Source organism: Netta rufina (assembly GCF_964035555.1).
Source record: "Netta rufina genome assembly, chromosome: 1".
Lineage (NCBI taxonomy): Eukaryota > Metazoa > Chordata > Aves > Anseriformes > Anatidae > Netta > Netta rufina.
In genome coordinates this window covers 106,596,319-106,616,575 of record NC_140123.1, presented here as the reverse complement: position 1 = coordinate 106,616,575, position 20,257 = coordinate 106,596,319, and positions in this window count along the sequence as shown.

Genomic DNA, 20,257 nt, shown 5'->3' with positions numbered 1-20,257 from the left:
GAGTCTTTAAGATGTATTAGTTTGTTAATAATGTTACAGGAATTGGGAAGTGAGACACATGGTTTTCTTGAAATTTGTGTACTTCTATCAGGGCTACCTATGTGCTTTTTGTTGTTCAAACTTAGCACTAGCAAGCTGTATGTTCAAGTGTGTGTATATACACATGCATATAAAAATGTAGCGTTATGATTGACATTCTTGTTTTCACTTTGAATTTTAGCCCTGAAATTATTACAATCTGTATCAGCTATGTGGTAAAATGTATGTACTCTTTATAGCCTTTTGCATTTTCCATGTTGTAATCGAGTGCCTAGATAGCTAGCTATTCTGTCCTTGGTCGTGGGTGTCTAAAACACCAGTCAGAGCTGTCTTACTGGTAAGACAGCTTGGTAAGCTTACTTACCAAGAAAACACATGCTTTTGACTTTCAACACCCCTCCCCCCCCCCCCCCCCAAAAAAAAAAAAAAAAAAAAAAAAGTATTCACTGGGAAGTGAAAGGCTCAGGGGTCTTGTCAGTGAGAGAATGAAAGATCATGAGAGAGAGAATATTTCACTCCTAGGTCACTAGTTCAAATGCAGACTAGCTTAATAGTTAGTGTAAGTTGTTACCAACTGACAGCTGCTCCATAATCCATGAGAGATGGAAAAGTTGTCACAGTCTAGTTTCTCTGGCATCTAGATCTCTTGCCAACATCCTACAGACAATCATAAGTTGTAGAGATTTTTAATTGTTTCACCCTTGCAGAAACTGAATTTTAAATTGCAGAAACTGATTTTTAATTGTTTCACCCTTGCAGAAACTGAAATATTATGAAACTGAATGTAAAGAACACACAAACTTCCCCGTTATTAAATATTGCTCCTGTGGAGCAAAGTTGAAGGATATTTGAAAGCCACTGTGAAAAAGGAAGAGGCACCACCTCCTCCCTGCCTTTTGCAGTGCTCAGTTCTTTGCGTGATTGGTTGAGGATAACAAAGACGCTCAGCATCAGACAGACGCTTTCTTTATGTAAGATGTGCTGGAGTTTTGTTGAGTAAATGCAGAGTAATAATTCCAAAAATGGTTTTGAAAAGCATGCAAATTATTACTGTTATCAGTATTTTTCCTTCAAATTTGAAACCCAGACATGGCGATATCTATTTCGGATAGTAGCTTATAAAGTTCTTAGATTATACTGCTGCAGGTACTAATGAAAGTTAATAAAAACTTATTTAAATTTAATATTTATATAAATGTAGTGGTCATAATAAAAAAATAATGAATTTTAACTTTGCAATGCTTGAAATAATAAACACATAAATATACTATCAGTATGTTGAATGTAAATTCTGATGCTATTATTCTTCTGTTGGCTACGATTTTAATTGACAGAAACTTTCAGTACGAATTTGAAAGCATCACAGTTTTTAGAACTTGATTCTGCAAGATAGAAAGAAATTGAAGAGAAATCTGGGTCATAAAACACTGGTATGCACATTTACATCCCCCCCCCACCCAACAATGTATTGCATAAATATTTAGGTCAAATATTGCAGCAAACAGAACTAATTACATGCATCAGTAACGTTAAATATTATTGTTTGTTTTTCTGATCTATGATTTCAAGACAAAATATTTTAATATTTGTGGGCAGGATTCCTTTTAAAATACAAAATTAAAAATAGTCATCTGTTCTTGTCATCTTTTTCATCTGTCTGTTTAAGGGATTTGGGAACATTACTGTCTCTGTTCCCTTTCTCAAACCACAGGAATGATCAACATTAAATGGGTTAGGATTTATTGTGTGACTTAAAGTTTGTTTCAAGTTAGTGTACTTTATCAGTTTCTTAATGACCCAAGTCCACAAGCTTTGTTATCAGCACTGCACAACATCTATATGCCATTTGGACTTCAACAGCCATTGCAAGTGTTCAGTGCTTGTTAGAATAAGACTTGCACTCCAATGAACTTCATTTTCATCAGCATAGGTTAATTTTGCTCTTCGGTGCATCTTATAAAGGCTCATAAGGTTTACGCAAACCCAACCTAGCTGCTAGGAGCAGAAAACCATGTTTTTGAAGAGGTTTTGGCTGTTGCAAAACATAAATATTGCATAATGCTGATATATTTGTAAGGGGAAAAAACATCTCTCTCAAATGGTAGAGCACATCTGAGCAGCTGCTCTTTATATATAATTACAAGCCAGATGTGGTAGAAAACTGGTCATTTAACAGTAGTTAACAACAGACATTAAAAACTTCATTAAAATAAAAATTACAGCCAATACATTAACAGATGATGGAAATTAGTAATGATAAACCAGATTTGATTTTGCTGCACTGCTTTTCATTAACCACACTTCTGAATTAGCAATTACATTTATATACATGTAAACAGTTATAGTGCGTTTTGTGATTTTTGTGTACTACCATCATAAAACATTCATTTCAAAGTAGTATGTTTTTCTGAGTATAATGAGAATTTTGGTCTCTCTGCTCCTCAAATATCTTTTTCTGGATTTAATGCTTCTGTCAACCAGTTAACTTTTGGAAGGGACCCGTACTGGGAAGGTTCTTTCTGTTACTGTCTCTGAATCAAAGAAACAGATAATTACTTTTTTAAAAATGATTACAGTTTTCAAGCTGAATATACGTGTCAGATACTCCATGTAAGTACATATCAATGGATTTCTTGCAATTTGTTAGTGCCCCAAGGCTTCAGTTGCAATCAGGACTCTAACTGAAAATAGCTCATGATTAGCAAGTAGAAGACATTGCAGAGGCATTTCTGCATGAATACGAGACAAAAAAAAAAAAAACACAACAAAGACTAACTGCTTATGTAACGTGGCTCCTTGTTTTTACTGTTCAAGGTGCAAGCTTCGTTCTTTCCAATGTGGTCATAGTCTGTGATATATAGCCCAATGATGGAATTACTGGATTAGTGATTCCTGTAACTTCAAAACAGCCCAACACACTATATGCACATTGAACTATGCAATTTGTAATATATATTTGTTTTTCTCGTTTATATTGCCAGTGAAGTTTTTCTCTTAAGCTTGAACATGTAGAAGAAAGAAAATAGCAAAATAACTTATTTCAGCCCCTTACTTGCAAAGTGAAGCAGTTCACAGGGATGTTGGTTTATTTTCAATAGCTACCAGTTTGAGGAAGGTTGTTTCAGTTGTGCTGCTTTCCAGTTTGTTTAACTGAAGCTCCCCTTTGAGCAAAACTTTTGGCATGGATCTAATGGTTCAGGGTTTCAGAACTCAGAGACAATATACTTAATTTAAGGGGATCTTATTGTTTTATCACTTCTCTTTATTTACTAACAGTCTAACACAATTAAATGAGATGTAAGAATGAACTATTAAAAATACTAATGAGGAATTTATACTGTTCAACATCTGATATATACAGCGTTGTATATGTATATGCTGATGTAGAGAGTAAATTTTTGGAAGAAACTAATTACACATACTGCAGATATTAATTATCTAATATTAACATAATATAAAATATAGCCTCTGAAGGCAAAGCAGGTGATGACTATAAAATATTTGTGTGTGGTGGATACTGAGCAAACCCAATATTAAACACATTTTAAATAACTTTCACTAGAATTGTTCACTCCCTTGTAAATTATTTCCTGATTCAAAATCTTTTCCTGACATTAAAAATAACCAGAAACTAAGGGTAAGTCTCATAATTATTCTCTTTTTGAAAACCATACACCTATAAATCAAACGTAATCTTTTAGGAAGATGTAGGCCTATAGCTTTAAGTAAGCAAGGTTTAAGGTGTAACTTAGGTTTGTTTCCTTGCATTGTTTCTTAATATAGCATCATTTTTTAATATAGACACTCATAAAATGAATAGTGTCATTGGGAAGAGGATAAAATACTAATTCAGGCCTAACTGTAAAAAAATATATATTTCTATTACATCTAGTTTACATTCACCTATTAATGTATGTTTTTACTGTACCAGTTTACCGTCTGGTTTTAAAAATTACATATGGATGCATCCACTACTATGGGAGTTGGAGGGACTTCTGATTATATGAGGGAGGGTAGGAGAGATATCAAGTTGGTCTACGTGTACATTAATGGAAAGCCAGCTACAAGTCCAGGATATATAATTATTTTATAAACGTTAGGAACAGCTTATTTCTGGGATCCTCTCTTTTTATTTTGCATATGAAAGTATCAAAACACAGATAAAATAAGGCAAGTTTGAGAGGAATGTGTTATCTAGTACTTTGAAATCAGATTGGAATAAGCAAAGTGGGCACTTCAGGATGGACTGGAGATTCAGTATTGGGCTACGCCCTCTGTATAAATCTGTATGTGATGTGGACTCTGTACATAAAATATGGTCTTTAAGAAAAAAACATGCTCTTTAAGAAGTTGCTTGGGACCAAGCAGGTGCCTGAGGTGAACATGGTGCACACTGTTGAACATATGTGTACTGAATGTGTTGCACTGTAGCAATAGGTGCTCACTGGCTCACTTTTTTTAGCTTAGAATGGGAGCCTGCAAAGGCAGTGCTTTGCAAAATAGCAATGAAGTTTGTAGTTTATGAATGCTTAGGCAGCACGAACAATGTGAACAGAGGAGAAAAACTAACAATTTTTAATGCAAATGGGTATTGTTTCTGGTTGTCAGTGCCATTTGGATTGCCAAAGCACTTAGCAGTACAGAAAAGCTCATGTTCTGTGGAGCTCATTGAAATAACATGGTATGCACAGTATTTAAAAAAAAAAAAAAAAAAAAAAAAAGTGAATGGTGAAAGCATATTTGAGAAGAATGTGTGTCTATTGTGTTGCATTCAAAACTGAATGGACAAAGGCAGAGATTGCAGTGTGCAGTTAAAACTGCCATCCAGGATATACTGGAAATTGAAAAGAATTTTGTACCTTGAATAGTGGAAGGAATGGTCTGTAAAGGAGCAGAAATTGCGGGCTGAAAAGAAAAGCTGAAAACAGGGAAAAAAAATTACCTTTTTCACCTACCTGAACTAAAGCATACAATGAATATTGCATTTCATGATTAAAATTCAATCTATTCTTTTTAATAGTTTGAGGCTTAATGTAATGGGAGCATTGGATAGTGTAGATTGGATAGTGCTTCTCTCAATCTCTTTTCCTACATTCAACTTTCCTTTTGTAATTTATGTACATACAGATAAAACAAAGATGGGAGTTTATAGCTTGTTATTGATTAAACTCTTTTTCCAGTTGATTTAATTAGGTCCTTTGCTCCTTGAAAATCCGATCTGAAGCTTAGATACGGATACATTGCTTCAGGCATTCAGGCTGAGGTGATGGAAGGAAGCAATGGGTCCATTGTGAATGGCTTTGGGACTGGGATGAACCAGATCATTCTATTGGGATTGCTTGCCTTTAATAGAAAATTCTAGTGCTGACATGTTGAGGGTACTATTGGGAACGGAGATGTGCAAATGAAAGCACAGATAGTGGTAAAAATGCAGACTGATAAAGAGGGAGATTCAGCAAATTCTGTACACATTTGTATGTTTTAGACCTGATTAAATAGCAAAATGATAGCAGTCTAGAAGATGGTGTTTGGGCTTTATACAGTGGCAGGATGAATGAGCTTTATGTATAGTTATTCTGAATGGATGCAAGGACTTTACTAGATGCGTGTGACCTATTGACCACATAGCAATAGAGTAGCACTATAAAGCAGGAGACACTGATAATGCAGTAATATTAATTTATATTTGACAGTAGTTACTTTTAGAGAAATGACAAGTGATGAGACTACAGTTAATCTAACAAATGTTTTCTAGCATCTCAGACCTTCTGTAGAGTCTGTTTTTTTCCTCTACTTCAAGTATTCACTTTTCAACTCACTTGTATTCTTCCAGAAGCAAATATAAAAGTTTTTGTATTCCCTTGGTATTTTAGCATGAATTAAGTAACAAGTTCTACATATATACGGGACTTAATCCTAGCTCTAGAATAGCAAGTTATTAGTATATGTTAAAGTGAAGTCAAAATAAGAAAGCACAAAATAAGATTACTGTATTTCCTAAAATAATTTCAGTAAGCTTTAGTTCTATAGTCCTGTGGACTGTCAACTTCAAATTCTAACTATCCTTATTAAAATGTTGAAGTTCATATGACAAGGTATAAATCTAATTTTACTTAAGAACAGCATGTACCAAATCTGTAGGCAGGTGCAAATGAAGAGAAGTGAAGTGATCTACATGGCTTCAGCAGAATTATTTTCTAATGTTATAGCGTCTAATGCCTAGCAAGGAAAATTATATTCCTTTCTTGAAATGTGTAGCATATAGGCATTGCCTTTTGTTTCTTAGATACTACAACTTGAAATGTGAAAGATAGCAAATTTTTTCTTGTTGGTCAGGTGACAAGTAGAGAATCAGGATTAATGAACTGAAATGGAGGGGAAAAAGGAGATTGTTTTCCTGTGTATTTGTAGTTGCAATATGAGCGTGTAAGATTAAGTATGTTCAAACTTTACTATTTGGCAGCTAATTCAAGCTCTTCCTGAAAGCAGGGCTAGCCTCAAAGTTCACATTCTTGATATTCTGTTCTACTTCATGGGTATTAAAATAAAGATATTAACTTAATCCTGAGGCAAATTTTTGGAATTCAGTGGGCAAGAGAGAAATGTTTGTTTATATCTGCTACCCAGTGCTATACTAGCAAGGCTAGTGTAATATAAAGAAGGGGAGGGAGAGATGTACCATTTGTCCCAAACTTTTCCTCCAAGCAAAACAAGAGGGAAGTCTCCAACCATTAACAGATGGAGCAAGGCTTCCTGGGGGACAATAAGGTCCAGACCTTTAGAAATTTACAACTCAGTTTCATTGAGTCTTCTTTCCTTCCTGCATGAAGACCAGCAGGAAGGAGCTGCTAGTGCTCCCTGGAAAAGAAAACCACCACCCTGGAGCCCTTGGATAGAGGCAAAAAGTATGCCCAAAGTATGGCACGGTTGTGATGGCATGTGTGAGCTTTTGTCCTTCATCTGTCTCAGCTGCCTGGCAATCTCTTCCTTATGCACAGGAAAATCTGAGCAAATGCATCAGAGAGAGAGGGGGGTACTCTGCACAGGCATGGAACAACAGTGGTGGTGTTTTTTTTTTCTTTTTTCCCTTTTATGCCTGATCATAAATGCATCACCACTGGTCCCTGTAAGGTGTGCCTTGGAAATTTTCCCTGCATGTGTCCAGTAGGTGACATTGCAAAAGATTAAATATGTAGTAATTTTGAGCTATTTATGGTTATGGTAGTATATATTTTTTCTTTTTTTTTTTCACTGATTTTTATAGAGTTGATATAAATACACAAGCAAGAGAAACTCTTACCAACAGTGGCTTTTAAGTTGTGCCTTCAAACTGCTGCTTTGCTTACTCTGTGAGTAGGCCTTAGGTCTTATAAAATATTTTGAAATGTTTCAGTGATTTGTTTTTCTTTTGCTAGCCTTATCACAAGTTATTCAGTCTCAGTAAGAGAGACTGTTTCACTCACCTTGCAGGAGAAGGGAGGTGAGTATATAAACTTGGTGAGGGGAAAAAGAATGATTTATTCCTGCCAGGTGGCTATCTGCAAATAGTTTAGTATTGTCAACTCCAACCATGATTGGAAAACAAGCTTTTTCTAGGGAACTTCTAATTTTTTTTTTTCCTGGAGTCACTTGTTGCAACCTATTATTGTTTCAAAAAATAAAATAAATAATGATAATAATAAGGAAAGGCCAAAAGGCATTTCTTGTAGGGGCCAGATTTTGTCTCCCACTTCTGCTCTCAACACTTGAGGAATCACGTCAGTTTCTGTCACTATTTCAGAATACCAAATTGCTTTCTGCTGATGAGGATGGGGTGGGGGGAGGTTATCCTTGTGACTTGAATTTTGCCATAGGTCACAGGGAAAACATTTCAATTCTCAGAAGACAACTATTGCGCACCCCTCCCAGGCCTCCATGTGATGTGGAAGAAAACCTGGTGGTGGTGATGTTGTGAGAGCAGTGTTGTGCACATGTACTAGAAACACCCATGGCCAAGTATCTGGCATGGATACCAGGTCACAGGTTACTATGTGTGGTGTGAATGTGACTGGGCAACTCAGAGCAGAGCTTGCAAAGATCAGTACAGATATGAGCTGCTCTGAGTCAGCTGGTGTGGGACACCCAGGTAGATCCGAAGTGTCTCAGATAGTCAGTATGCATACACGTGCCACTTGAAGAACTTGTGACGGCTGCTACTGATGTCAGTCTTCCTGCAACACCAAACGAAATGTCACAGAAACTTGATGTTTCTTCCAATGGCTTTTCCATAGGAAGATGATTTTTAGAGGCAGGATTTTGTCATGTGGCTGTGGGCTGTTCTCTCTCCTCTTCTGATGTGACTGGCTGTTTCCCAGCCCTTGTGCCCAGGCAACCGTATTCTTTTAAATGTAGAAATTCTGCCTATGTCTCTGGGGGTTGAAGTTAAGTTGTTTCCTGCATCCTCTTCCAGACTTTTAAACATGCAAGCTACTAATTGGCTGTTTTGCTCTACTCGGGAGTTTCTTGCATTATCATAAATTTGTTAGCAGAGGATCTCTTTGCAGGCAAGAGGATAAATGCATTTAATTATGTTATTTTGACTTATCTAGAGATGTAGCCTAAAACATTCCTTTTCTCTGGTTTTAATACTCCTTTATCTTCAGTCACATGTTTAGAATATGGAGGCGTACTTGGGTGTCTCCATTTTAGTTCTGACAGGATAATTAAATTTAGCAGAAATGCACATTCAAGGAATGCACACAAAAGCCTATACAATTACTCCCACAGACTTCCAGCCAAAGTTTGGGACCCAGTGGAAATAAGCTAGTGTTGTTACTGGCAGCAATTATGGTGCTGTACATTGTGATATGATACAAAATACGTGAGCAATATCCAGGACAGGGTATCCAGCAGGATTTGTGAGCACCACATCCACTGAAACATAAAGGGAGAACATAAATGAAGTCCTCTCCAAACTTCTGGAGAGGTGTAAGAAAGTATGAAGTCCAGCATGAGGAGCTGTCTTTATGAATGGGTTGGCCGGGAAGGCAATGTGCCCCCGGCCATGTGGAAGAGTGCATCATGCTCATGGTTACTGCTTCCACTACGAGACCTAAGGAAATGTGTGTTCTAAACCACTTTCATGGGAAGCGAGGAAGTGCCTCTTGAAATGTGAGTCATGTCAATGTCCTTTACTGTCTGTTTCTCTTGATTACGTCTTCTAGCAGAAGTGGAGTCTTGAGAGTAGTGGCCAAGATCTGCTCAGTAGAAGACCTGGCAAAACAGTGCTGGTTGTATATTGTCATGAGCTTAATCCTCAGGTCTCCACTCAGCTCAAGTGTTATTTCAGCTAGCAACAGTTAAAGGGAGGGGAGTACATATTGTTATACAAAAGATAATATCAGATGATTAATACATGTGCTGGCCATTTTATTCCTTCATTGAAAATGTGCTGAATTATCACTTCTGCCAGAAATTTCATAGTGCTTCATCCCTGAACATATCTCATGTGAATCATTTTTGGCTACAGTACTAGGTTTTTTATGCAGGATGCTTAATAATACATATTGAAAAGGGCAATTCATATTTCTTTGATAACTAGAGGCCTGGATTCAGTGGTTTGTTTTTCTTTAACTGCAGGCTGTAGGTAATGCATGATTTAATAAAATTACTTGAGCATTCCCTTCTGAGCACTGATCACGATAGAATAATACAAATGATTGATGTTCATTTCCTTTATGGTAAGCCAAAAAACCTGATCATGGTATCATAAAAAAGAAATAGCATTTTATAGCAGCAATCAAAGTTGAATGAAAGCTAATGAATTAAGGGGGGAAGTTTTAGTGCCTCTTTTAAGAAAAATTCCAAGTATTTTATGGGATGCATATAAAGGTTGTAACATAGAGTTCTTTTTATAGAATAGATGATCGCTTTTGCTGTCACATTTAGAGTTTAACAACAGCAAAGTAGAAAGAGTTCTAACAGCAAAGAAGCTGTAACTGGTTTACTAAGTAAGAGGCTCCAGTGCCTTGATTAGATTAATTAAATATTGCTTTAGTTTTTAGCTGTGGAACAGAATAAGTGGAAAAACACGCATCTTCCATTGTGGATAGAACTTGCTGAAAGTTGTGCAGTTTTTTTTAGGTGACTTCACTAAGTATAAAGCCCTATTTATGCAGACTGTTGAATATCTTCACCTTTAGGTTTTGTTTTGTTGTGCTTTTCTCTTTTGTGTGTGGTCCATCCAGAACACCCTTAACAATCCTTCCAGAAGGTAGAGGTTTACTATGGCAAATCTCTGATAAGTTAGTTGTGGTTTGGTCATGGTTTCAAGTCATGTTCGTGTAGTCCCTGTAGTGAGCTGCTGCCAGCAGAGTCATTTCCTTGCTTCCTCTTCTGTAGTTGTGGCTGCCTGCTTTTGCTGTGCCTGCCGTGCTCCCTGCACCGTTTATGAAACTAAGCCATAGGGTGGGTGAAAAACTGTCCCAATAAAAAGAAAATGGCTAGCTTGCTGGGTGCCTCATGAATAATAATGTTGCCAGAACTAAAGAGAACTCTAGGTGGATTGTCTTTTTTTTTTTTTTTTTTTTTTTTTTTTTTTTTTAACAAGGATAGAAAGTTTGATGCTTACAACATCACTATGTTTCATCTTGGTAGGGACATAGGGATCAGGGAAGTGGGAATAGGGCAGTCCAGTCCATTGAACAGAGGGGGAGTTGCAGTCATCATTTTGATGTCGTGGGTGATACAGGGCTAACTTGGAGTCCAAAGACAAGATGTGCTGTTTATCAAAGCCTCTGAGGTGTGCCTTTCCTGGGCAGATGTTCTCCTCACCCATCCCAGTGCCCTGGGCTGGAAGCAGAGCCCCATTGCTAAGGTTCATGGGTGGTTGACCACTTTTCCTATTGCCACTTGCTATTTTAGAGCAGTGCAGGGCCAAGAACTGTTCCCAGCCCATAAAGGTCAGCTTTCTTTGTGGCGTAAAGTTCTGTCTTGGTGTAGAACTGTCTGGCTGTGGGTCAACCAGTACTTCATCCTGCTCTTGGGCAAGGTTGGGTATCACCAGTGTTAATTTACATCTGACTCCAGTTCTAGCAGATGCTTTGTGTGCATCACCTCTGGCTACCAACATAAAAAGATTTTTCTGTAGTGCTTCCTTTGTGTTTATGTACTCTTGGAAAGCTTAAGTTTTTAACTGTTAATCCAGCAAAGTTTTACTGAGATGGGTGAGGGAGGAAAATCCTTGGTAGAGATGGTCAGGAGAGAATGAAACATTGCACATTTATGTTTATGTATGGCTGGATTGTAAATTTTGGTGTTGCCTGTCAGGTTTCTTACTTTCTACATAGTTTTTGTAGTTAAGAGATTTATATATATATATTAGAAGATTAATCATTCCTTGTGAAGACACTATCTCATTGTAAAACACAAGGGACATAGATTTGAATGTAACATCATTGTTAGAAGAGTGACAATGTGCAGCCAGCTATGTTATTTATCTATGCGTACAGGTACGTGTTTTCTACGAACAATTACTTGCTTTGTTACTATTATAGCATTGACCATCTTAAAACTTAGCTGGCACTAATGAGATGCTTCTCAAAATTAGATGTACTGTTAAAGAAGGAAGTTCTCTAAAGGTGTTTCATACTGAAGGCATGAAGTGAAATGAAGTTGTAGTCATTTATGGGAGAAAGTGACAAAGCTGTGTATGAAATAGATGTTAGCAGAGGAAAAGTAGTATTTAAAATGCTGAGAGCAGACAAAGAAGGGTAAAGTTAAGAAATGGTCTGAGGAAATTGGTGCATGAAACAAAAGAAGGTGGCAGAAGGATTACAAGTATGGATGAATGTGTAAAATTGTCCAATTTCCAAGACACTTAAGAGACAAAGTACCATTGTCAGAGAAGCTTTTGTAGATGTTCATGTGTGTAATAATCTGCATCTTTAGCTGCATGAGTGCTTACAAAAATGACCCATATCCATTTAGAATCCTAAATGGATTCAAGGATATTTGGTTTTTAGGCTGTTTTATGCTTTTGGAATTTTTACCCATTGTGATCAAACCTAAATGGAGATAAAACTAAAAACTGCATTTAGAATGGGTTGAAAGGGAATGGCTGATAAGATGTAATGGAGCTTGAGAATAAATGAATCAAAATGAGAACCAAAAGCTTAAGTGAGCATTTAGCTGTGCAGGCAAAAAGGAAGAAAATTATCTTTAATGTGTAGAAGAGGCAGCAGAAAGATTTGTATGGGACCTGGATTAGGAAGGCTATGGAAAGGTGCAACAAAAATGACGCTTTTATTACAGGCTTGAATGACAGGGAGGATGCTGGTGATGCAGTGTTTGGGTGGGATGACAGAGGTCAATTTTGGCCATGTTAAGCCACTGGCATGCCCGTTAGGTGGGGTGTCAGTGAGACAGCTGAGGGGGGAGATTAGGTAAAAGAAGGAAGGTCAGGAGTAGAGAGGTTAATGTGGGTTTTGTCAGTAAAGTTGCTTATATATGTTCTGTTTAGCATATTGTTTCATTAAGTGTATGTTAGAATCAAAAAAATGAAAACATACCCAATTGGTGACAAAATGTTTTTAATAAAGTGTACGTGTTATTGCAGGTTTCATGACTTGCAGATAGACCTAGTATCAGAAGTTTCTTATATTCTACAGTTATAACACTGAGTGCTTGATTTATGTTTGAATGGAGACAGTGATCCATTAAAATAGATTGCCTGAATGTTTGCCCAGCAGGTCAGACTGACTTTCATATATGAAATTTAGTGTTTTAGACTTATGGTTAGACTGACAGGTTGCACTATATGGAAGGGCAGTAAAATTATATTGTGTCACTCCTGCACAGGGAAGTTTGTTACTTCTCTTCTTCTTAGATTGTGCTCTGAATCTGTGGTGTCACACAGCGTACAACTCAGGTTGTTCCAAATGTTCAGAGAAGACTTGTATTTTCCTGTGTAAGACTTGCATGTGACATGTGATATCATACAATATCCTGTATTATGGTAAACTAAAGCAGATGCTTTGCTAAGTGTAGAGTAAATAAACTGCTTAAAGAATGTGATTATGTAGTTGGCTTAATTTATACGTAAATGGGAGCAATGTTATTTTAGATCAGTGGAGCAAATTGCCAAAAGTGGAATCTCATAAATATCGGCTTTTGAAGACTGGAGCCTGAATATTTAAACAGGGAAAGGTGTTTTTTGTTTGTTTGTTTGTTTGTTTTAGGAAATTTTGGTTTTCTGAATGGCAAATTTTCCAATCTGAAATACAGAGTTTCTTTCTCTTGGTTTTCAAACTGCTTTTCAGGAGTTTGGGATTTTATTGTGTTTCATTGTAATTAAACCTACTGTCATTTTTATTCAGGTGATACATTTCTATTTGTCTTGGTCTTTCTTGCCAGCAGCATGTATTGCCTTGAAGTATGTTAACAGCTTGTTAGTCTTGCATTATTGTGTATTTGGCTATGTTTTATCTGCGAGAATATTTTTAAGCAGACTTTACTGGGGAAGGGTAGTAGAGAGCTGTTTTTTGTAGGCATTCCTAAGTGTAGTCTTTTTCTTGGTGTCCTGATGAAGTTACTGTCTTCCAAAACACACATTAGTGGCCCCAGAGCAAAGCAGCTTATTTTAACATAGTCTTTCTCCCTGACTTTAGTTTAGTGTTTTTTCTTTTTTTTTTTTTTCCCCCCATCTGTGCCAGATTCAGAAAATAACTTTAAATGCTGGGAGGGGCAGTGTTTGTTTTATGAAAATGAGATGTTGATTTGTCGTCTGCCAGTGCTTCAGTTCATGGCTTAAGCTGTTTGCATGCTCTGCGTGAGCAGTATGTTTGTGGCAGCAGGAGATACCTTGGGGAACTGTGGAAGAGTTTTGTATGGTGGCATCACCTGAGCCTAAGAGGGATAAACCTCTTTCAGCTGTTACACATTTGCTGTGGAGGGAACTATTTATTAACAAATGGTATATGCCATTGAACAAAAACAGTAGGATAGTTGAAGACTGTACTTCTGAATAGATCATGCTATGGTAATGGTAATAACTTGAAGTCAATTTGCTGAATATTTACTTGTGTTAGGATAGTGGTATCAGTGAAAGAGATATTAGTAAAAGTATACATCGGGGGATATAAAGGAAATAAGAGCACAAAGGAAGAAAATATTTTGTTTCAGATACAGAAATTCTTGAATTGCTGTGTCGTTATGCAGAAGAAGCTTTATTTTTATTAAACATTGATTTATTAATTATGTTCATATGTAGCTAGAGGCTTCAAATTTAGTGCTCACTGTGCAAGATGGTCATACAAGATAAGCACATACAAGTGTGCTAGTGCATACTCATTTCCCCGGGAAAATAAGAAGCTGTTGCTTTCCTGCAGTTTAAAAGTTTAGGGATGTTTCGTGCTCTGTAGAGCATTTTGTCAGCGATATTCAACAAAGTTACTTTTGTCTGCCAGTATGTACTAGGGATCTCATAGACCAAAGCAAATTAAGTATACATTTTTCAGGAAATTATTGGAAAGTGGCTTGTGATGTGGGATGGCACAGACAAGAGCAAGGACTTGAAATAAACTTATTTTACTCTCACTAACAGGAAAAGAACTGAAGGACAGTAGCTCTGAATTAGTTAAATGTGTGCGAGGAACATGACTGTGATGCATGTTATGAACCTCTTCATTAATAGTAATTAATTCATTTGATTTTTATGGTAAATCATGCTGAAGATGTGAGTAAATTTACATTCTATCCACATGAACCTACTGCTTTCTTCTCACTGGTTGTAGCATTAGATGGCTGCAAAGAACCCATCTGTGTGGATCCAGATCTTCAGAGTAATTAGGGCAGGGGAAGGCAAGGTATTGCCTTTGTTTTATAATTAAAAAGTGAGCTACAGTAAATGGCACAAAATTATCTTTGGTGTCTCTTCCCCCTCCCCCCCCCCCCCCTTTTTTTAGTGTCTTTCACTAAATTCAGTCAATGTTGTATTTTCTGTAGTCATCAAGAAATATTGCCTTCCGAAAGTGGCAGTCCAACATAGTAGCCCAAGCCAGCACATGCACAATTTTTTCTAAGTCCAATTAACAGCTTTTGCATCCGATGGCAGTTCAGAAATGAAGCACATGATATTGTCTTGCTGCACTGCTCTCTTATTTCTGGTAGCATAGACCTAGATTCTCTAGTAAGTTCTAGAGATGGAACACCACTTTATTTCAGGTGTTTCCAAAGACATGGCTGCTTCAATGGTGGGAAACAGAAACTGTCTTTAAAGTCAGACATGTTTCTCATGAACCACTCTTAGCTATGTTAAAAAGATACTGGCACGATGCCTGCATGGTAGTCACTCCTTTTGCAGTCCCAGACTGAGAGAAGCATCGAAATTAAATATGATAAAATACAGATTATTAAGTCATGAATACGTGATTCCTGGGGATTCAGCCTTTTTTTTCTGTCCTTTGCAAAATATTCATCAATGATGAGTTAGTTTGATCATTATATTTTACTACTAGGAAATTGGTTGTCCATCCAGTTGACAGCTTTAGTCCAGCTCAGGAATATTTAAGCTCTAGTCTTTGAAGATTTAGGAGCTAGCAGTTTAGTTATTTAGTCCACATCTTCAAATTCCTGCTGATGTGACTGGATTCAGTGATTCAAGATGCTTTATTTTCTTGCCCACCTGAGAGTGATTATACAGCAGTTCCTCTGTTAGGAAAGGTCACACCAGTTGTGGCAGGAACATCCATAACTTTTAAAATACGTTTATAGCTAGTGTCCATTATAGTTACAGGGAGCCTGGCACATGCGTGAGCATCTGATTATGCATCTGACAGATAAAATGTGCAAGAATCCATGCTAAGATCTGGGGACCTCTCAAAATCATAGCCAGTTAATCTGAACCTTTGCTATATTAGATATTCTGACAGAAAAAAATCCTTTTAGTTTGAGCTAAGTGTTTTCTATCAAGAGTGTTCCTTGCATGAATGAGAACTATTGTGGGACTTTGGTTTACTGTGCAACCTGAAACTCCAGAATTCATTATTGTGAGACGTGTGGTTTTGGTTGTTTACCCTTGCATGTAAATGTTATTTCAAGTTTTCCATCAGAATTTCTTGGTTTGGCAGTCCTTAATGAGACATAAAACCTCCATTCCCTTTTCCATATCCATTGTACATTCCTGGTCAGAACATTTTTAGGAGCTTTATCCTTTCTTTTTCTACAGTCATACTTGGAAATAAAACTTAAAACACACTCTAATTTACTGTGCTTCATATACTAAGGTACTCTGTCAGCTTCTTTCTAATAGATGGTAATAGTGGCCTGGGATCCTCCTCACAGGGAAAACTTTGCAGGCTGAAAATATTTGGTCTATCAGTTTAAGTTCTCTGCTACTACCAGCTCTTTAACAAATACCTTTAAACCTTAATTTGTATTCTTGAACTGAAGAGATGATTAAACATGTTTTATTATTATTTTTTTAATTTTTATTTTAAATTTAACATTAAAAACTAAGGCTGGGGATGGGAAAAGAGGGATGATCCTTTAAGGAGTAATCTGCATTTTCAAATTAATGTTTAGATGATGAAGGAAGCTTTTTTGCATATCCTGCTCTTGCTCAAACTTAGTGCAGTTTTTAAAAAAACATTTCACTTGAAATGACAGATCGATAGAAATATTGGAAGTGGGATTTCAGGTATTGCCTCAGATTTTCTCTTCCCTCCTACCTGTAGGAACAGGGAGCCTATCATACTCTGGAAACGTCTTGTTAGTGATATAGTAACTTTTTTAGGTGGTTGACACCGTGTGGAGTAAATAAATCCCTTCCATAAAGCCTAATCAAGAGATATTACCAGGGTTTATAGAATAATACTCTCTTACATATAATCCATGATTCTCCGCCTTCACTGGCCATTCTCTTTATAGGAGGCTGAAGAAAAAATGGCAGGATCAAAAAGACTTGGATTGTGAAATGTACACATCCTGTATCTACTGAAATAATTCCAGATCTCGTCTTTGATTCTCTCCCATACAATTTAAGGCCCATCTTTGCACTACCCAGCATCTCCCTCCTGTTTAGCTGATATGCTGGTCAGCATGGAGCCATTAGCCAGATGGGAAAAGGGCAGTGGTTGTGTCCTACCTGCATTTGTCTTGGGGTTGTATGGCAACTCTATCATATTTTCCTTTGACCCAAAGGCTTACAATCTCAGAAGCTGTAGAAATGCAGTGCTTGTAAATCTTTGTTTCTTTTCACTTCATGCTAAACTCCTGTTTTAAACCAGGAACAAGCTTGTGGGATCAGGTCAGCTGTGAGATAAAGCCTGCTTTAAGTATGAAACATAGTCAAAAGCTACTAGCCATGGTCCCAGAAAGGCTAGGATGCAGTAGTACTTCTCCCATTTTGTGGGCAAAATCCTCATGCTTGCTGGGGTATGGACAAGATGCAGCTCCCCAGAGGCACGGGCAGTCCCCAGTGCCCCTGTGATGACAGCTTGGCTGCTCGCTGCCCCGCACTGCAGCTGAATGTTGTGGACCCATCCAGGGAGGCAGAGGCAGGGTTGCTGTTAACAGCCACCCTGACTTCATCAGAGCAGTCTCAGTTTCAAAAGGGTTCTGCCTCTCTTCCAGTATCTTTGTGGAAGCTGGAATCTTCTTCCTTTTCCCCAAGGAGTTAGCATTTCACACAAGTCTGTTTAACCAAGAAGCAGGCAATGTTGAAAGTCCCTATATTGTTTTAGCTTCGCCTTTACTGGCGACCCCAGAAGGATGAATGTGTTTCTGGGGAGAGCTGAATATTCTTTGAATTCTGCTGTAAATTCCTGTGTCTGAGAATGCATGTTAGTGGGACTGGATCCACAAATCCTTTCTAATTGCTCCCGTTCTAACTTGGCAAAAGCCAAGCTATTTTTCTTTTCCTTAAAGTTAAATCCTCAGAGGAAAAGAATTTTGGCAAGCCTTTTCGCTTCCTGAGACTGCACTCAATGGTCCCCAGATGCGTGTTGCTTCCTAGCTTTGCAGTGGAGAGTATCCCCCTCTTTTGCTTTGTGTACTGAGACTGTCTAGTATTCCTTTTTTTTTTTATTATTTCACAGGTTTAAAATTATGAGCAGCCATTTACTGTCTCTTTGACATGACAGATAGATGTGTAAGAAGCGTGGCAGTTAGATGAGCACAAAGTTTTCCCCATGCACTGAAGTGCAGTTTGGGTTTTTCTTTGCATTGAGTGACTGTTGCTCAGGAGTCTTTTTGCCAAATTGTAACTGGGGAGAGACTTTATCTGAGAACGTTACTTCCATGTTTAAATACACTTTCACAACTCTGGTTATGCTAAAGCTATGATCAGAGTTTAAATCTTAATTTCCAGACCCACAAAACCCCAGGGCTTTCCTGCCCCACTGTCTATGCTACCCCACCCACTGGAACCTAAGTGCTAGCAGTCTGACAGCTCTTCTAGGCAAGCTGGGGTTTCTTTCTGTATGCAAGACGAATAATGATGCATGCTGAAATGCTGTCACTTAATAGGTGAGAATCTGAGAGGAACAGGTTTTAAAATGGTCCCTCTGCTCTTGAGGTTATCATCACTACTGTTCCACTCAACGGTAAAATTAGCCAGCTTAGTTTAAATCTTTGTCCCCACATTGTGAACTCAACAGCAGTGACTCACCTCTCTGCTACGTATAAGTAACACTTTTGTGTCTTTATTTTTAAATTATGTGGCTGGGATTTACAGAAGTGCATAGATCCATCCTGTTTCATTGCATTTGCAAAATTCCAATCAATTTGCTTCAGTCTGGGAGCAGAGTCAGGTCAGAAATGTGTACTTTAGAGATTACCATCCCAGATCTGTTGCATTTTTCACAAAGTAAACACATATTTCATAAAGTCTGAGGAATATATAACGTGGTCAATTTAGTATTGTCAAAGCATTATCGGTAATCTTCTCCTTCCCATCTGTGATTCTGAACTCTGCAACATTATGTTGATATTTCATACTCTCCACTCCATTAACATTTAGGTTGTGTGGTAGGGGCCAACACTCCTCCAAGCACAAGGAACTCAGAATGATTACAGGATTGGCTTTTTGAAAGTTTTGAAAGCTCTTTCTAGTTCGATGGTTAAGGCTGCTTCCATTAAAATTTTTAATTTTATAATAATGATTTATAATTGTGTAAGAGCAGAATGCCTTTTAAATTTGCAACAACACTGCAGTACAAATTGCAGGTAACTTATTTTTACAGTATTATATATCAACAGTAGGTCAGGTTAGACTGAGTAGCGTATGAAAGCTTTCTGGTAAAATGAGTATTGAGTACTTGGGTATTAAACATAATGAATTTTGGAATGTAATTGTTTTATAGTACTGAGTCCCATTTTATTTGAAAATTAATATTTTACTTCTCAGGTTAAATATTGATGCTGTTTACCATTTCAACATTTTATGAATATTTTGTTTACTCTGGGGACTTTCTATGCATTTTACCAACCTAATAAATGAAATAATTCACAAACCAACTGCTTCTTGCTCTTGATGGCTTTAGGGGACCTTGTCATTCCCTGTAGTCTTCTCTCAGGCCCATCTGTGTGGCTCTAAAATCACTTGGCTGGTAATTAGGTATTTATCAGATTGTTTCTGAAAAGGGATGAGACAGTTATCTGACACAATTATCTTTGAAAATTGAATCCCTCTTTTCTGGTCCTGCTGAGGACATTCAAAGGTACTGTGAATGTTTAAAGCTAAATGCCTTTGAAATACCTTTGTTTTTTTAAATCAGGTATAACAGAGGAGTCCAAATGCAGTCATTTTTATTTTTATTTTTTTAACCTTTCAGGCACTGGATTTTCTTTCTATCAAATGTTGCTTCTTTTCCATGTGACTCTGTTCGGAAGTACTTTTGACAACTACCACTTTACTGCTTTAAATGTCCCCTACTTAATATTTGAAAATTGACACCATTTCTTATTCATATTTTTTAATTGGAGGTTCATAGCTTTCCCTTTGTAGATGATAGTCTTTAAATTAATAAATTGATTAGAATATGTAAATGATTTCATTTGTCTTTTAATTCTGCATTTAAAGAAAAGATATATCTACTGATATATCAAAAGTACATCAAGGCATTACTAATCCTATTTTTGCCTGAGTTTTTGTACCTGTAACCTCAGAAGCTTTAAAGAGGTTTCATGATGAAAAAGTGATGAGTATTTAGTCTAGAAAAGCAGTTTGAAAAATATGGTG